The sequence below is a fragment of the Sinohyriopsis cumingii genome, chromosome 1 (genome assembly GCF_028554795.1).
Source record: "Sinohyriopsis cumingii isolate HCF-2022 chromosome 1, ASM2855479v2, whole genome shotgun sequence".
In the NCBI taxonomy this organism is placed as follows: Eukaryota; Metazoa; Mollusca; class Bivalvia; order Unionida; family Unionidae; genus Sinohyriopsis; species Sinohyriopsis cumingii.
The window spans coordinates 1148434-1152182 of NC_142961.1; the positions used below are offsets into that span (position 1 = coordinate 1148434).

The 3749-nt window shown below is 36.9% G+C and overlaps 1 long non-coding RNA gene across 1 annotated transcript; it reads right to left on the reverse strand.

Annotated features, from left to right (window-relative positions):
- Positions 1-369: 369 nt before the first annotated feature.
- LOC149806309 (uncharacterized) lies at positions 370-2950 on the reverse strand. Its single transcript, XR_016419983.1, has 2 exons — positions 1069-2950; positions 370-713 (listed from the first exon to the last, which is right to left on the reverse strand). It is a non-coding gene; the product is annotated as an uncharacterized LOC149806309 (long non-coding RNA).
- Positions 2951-3749: the final 799 nt, after the last annotated feature.

Here is a 3749-nt window from a genome sequence, read left to right on the forward strand (position 1 = left end):
GGTCATCTTGAAAGTTTTTTTAAAAATCAGAACCCTACTCAAAGAGAAAGTCATATTGACGTGAGGGTTTTCACCAGAAGACGTTGGTCTTAAAAATGAAAATTGTGTCAATCTAACAACCAATATGGCCACCACTGCAGTCATCTTGAAAATCTTGTTAATGTTACTTCCCCTGAATAGAAGATATATCTTGAAAATATTGTTATATCAACTCATCCCAGTGGATGGGTATATCGTCATAATTCGCAGTAATTTCAGGCAACGAAAAAATGATGTGTTTTACTCAAATAGTAAAAATGAATTCACTCAAGTAGTGAAAAATGAGGTATTATCTCGGATAGTGAAATGATGAAAACAAAGGGACATATATCATACAAAATATCTTTACAGTCTCAAAACACTGGGTGTTACAAAGCCCAAAAGTAGCTAAAAAAAATTACATGTATGGAGTTACACACTCCGTCACCAGCACAGTTGGCTACCAGTCACACTGGTCATTCAAGCAGTCAGTATTCCATGCAGTCACCGACCACCATTCAATTCCTTTGTCAATCAAGCAATCAATGCTCACCAGTCAGCATCACCCAATCACCTGCTACTCGACCAGCAACATTGTTCATTCAGCTCTATGGCTGCTAATCTTCAGTTTTACAGGTGCTACGGTCAACTTTTACGGTCATCTCTACAGCTGGTACCACGTCGACTCCGATCAGCTGAAATTACATATAACACCATGTACTATGCATGACACAGGCATATACGATAACACATAATCACGTTATCTATGGTAAGCTATACAAATTACATTATTGGCACAACATTACAAAGCAATAAACAGGTTCAGAAGCGAACCTACCTGTGTCCAATAAGAATCCTATGGTACTAAACGTTTCTTAATAAAACGCAACTTTATTGCTAATATAAATCTTTTGCTAAGTTACAAACAAGATTAGAAAATATTTACATTATACTACGTAAGCCGAAACTACATAGAAAATATACAAAAATAAACGTGGTAGTACAATAGTTATAACTTATGCACAAGAAATTAATAAATAACTCACATACCTCCACAGCTTAAGATGTGCAAGTCCTTAAGCATACCGCTTACTGACAAGACGTTCCGTAATGTGAAGATTTAGTCTTACGGTGAGGCATTTATACACAGATGATGCAGCCATACATCATCTGTGCGCTGGAAGTATTCGATTTTTCCCATCGAAAACACTTCGCTCGTGCGGCATAGGATGAACTGAACTCACTGTTTCGAAATATTGTACAATACACATAAATCATCCTGGGGTATCTTTGTACATAAAAAACGAAACCCGAATACATGTATTTAATAAATAATGGGATTTAAACAATTCCTTGATACAGTCATTGATTCAAGACCTATCCGGTCAAGACAGTCACTTATTAATCAAGACATTGGATAAAAAGTACTCAGATGAAGTAAAACTCGAACCCAAAAAATCAATGAAAGCTATATTTCATTAAGTAAAGAGTTTTTATAGCCGATAAGTTCATGAAAAAAAGAAAAGACAAAAACAGCTGTAAAGGCAATCCGGTTTGTTGACATCAGGTTCATGGGGTATTCTATAATACGAGCAAAAAGACTCAGCCAGCTTGTTTTTTCTACTAGGAGGAGGGCGGTATAGGCAGAAAAAATGGACTGACCTTTGCTCCAGTGTGAGTGTGGTTTACACTAGTTCAAACGATGTGTGGTCGAAATTTAATGTTGTGGTGTGGTGAAGACATTTGATCATGGAGTTCTTTGTGATGACAGCAATTCCACCTCCGCGAGAGTTACGGGGGAACGACTTAATGGAGTAACCAGTGGGTGTTAGATCCGCACACTTGGGCTTGTTGCCTGATGTTTTTAGCCATGTTTCTGTCAGGAAAAAGACGTCAATATTCTGGTTGTTCATAAAATTAACTATTTCTGTGCGCTTTTCCGGTGGTCCTACTGATTGGGCATTGAATAATGCAATACGCAGAGGCATCTCTTGGATAGTTGACACAAAGGTTGACGAATTAATAAGGATTTGAATTAGGTTATCAAAATTAACGGTCGAATTTTTAAATTCTTGAGCCGGAATGGGCAGAAGGGAGATAACTGGAATTCTTCTTCCTGTTCTACGCCGGCCAGCTTTGAAACAACGTTTCTGTTTTCGCTTCTGTTTACATTTAGGTAATGATGAATGTAGTCCCAGTTCGTTTAGTCTAGAGCACAATGCAGTGTTGAGAGCCAAGGAGTGATCATTTAAACCAATTAATGAAAGTCCATCATAGCATAAACGGGTTGACTGGCGAGTATTACGTGATGGCGGTTTGTTCAAAAACAAGTGGAGCAAGACAACTGAGAAAAAGTCTAATTGTTCTCGTTTCCAAAACAAGGAGATGAAGAAACACATACGAACTGTACAGACAATACATAATGAACACAATAACGCAGACGAAGATAGACAACAAGCACACATATCAAAACGGCACAAAAATCGGAACGGCTGTTTCAAGCCGATTAAGCGATAGCGGCCATCTTGATCCATTTCTCATCAAATCTATTTTTAGCTACTGGGCATTAAAAGGCCCATGGAGAGATAGTGGCTTATGTCTCACTTCAACGGTGGGTTGTCGTAGAACTGGTCAAACTCGGTGAAAATATCGCGTGACATGCTTATAAAAGATTATCTGGCATTGCTAGTCACTGAAAGCCCGTAGATGGAAGGTGGCCTGGGTCTCACTTCAGTGATGGTTGTTGGAGAACTGGCCATTCACATTCAGAGAAAATATTTCTTCATGTCACATGAAATTCTGTATTAAAAAAATATCACGACATGTGACGTGGTTAATAAAAGTACTTATAGCGACTCTGCAGCAAAATCGTCCATGGAGAGAGGATATCCAAAGTCTCAATTCAGCCATTGTTTTCAGGCCGGATAATATTCGCATGTAAAGTATCATTTCATGCAGAATGAGTCACCAACGTTATGTATCTATCAAAGAGAAAATACGACTTGGCACAAAGGTGGCATGCTTTTAAAAATCAGCTGTAGTTGTCGAAGAACTAGGCACTCTACTGCAAAGATAAAACACAAAATCACACGTAATACCCACACATAATAACCCCATGTCTATTTGGTACGGTAAGTTGTCTACGTGTTTAGAGACTATTCAAAGCATTTGCTTATCGTTTTGTTCCAGTTTTGATTAAAGCATGCAACAAAGCCACTACAGTCTTGATAACCGTCGATTAATATACTGTTAAAATTTGAAGCCTTTAAAGAATCAAATGATAAAAACATGTGGTTCATTTTTACATTGCTTACATGTGAAAACCAAATTCTTATTATTTATACTGGGAGCATTACAAAATTTATGAAGCAGTCAAAATCATTAGTACTAGACGTTGTTTATATTGTCAAGAGGATTAATTTCTCAAAAATAATTTCATTTAGATTATTTCATGCTTATGTATTAAATTATCTGCAGAAAATTTCTTTATGTAACAACATTTATTTTTTTAAAAATAATTAAATCGTAATCATCTTGGTTTAGTTTTATTTTCCGAACTGCAATCGTAAGTAAAAATTTCAAAAGAAAGTTAAAATACATTGAATGAAGACAACAATCCCCGATTTATGGATAGCAGCTGATATTGCTCAAATTAACAAAGGGGTGTGTCTTTAGATAATCTTTAGGGGTAGGTGACTCTTCTGTGAGGATGCCAGTAGTTAAGGGGGATC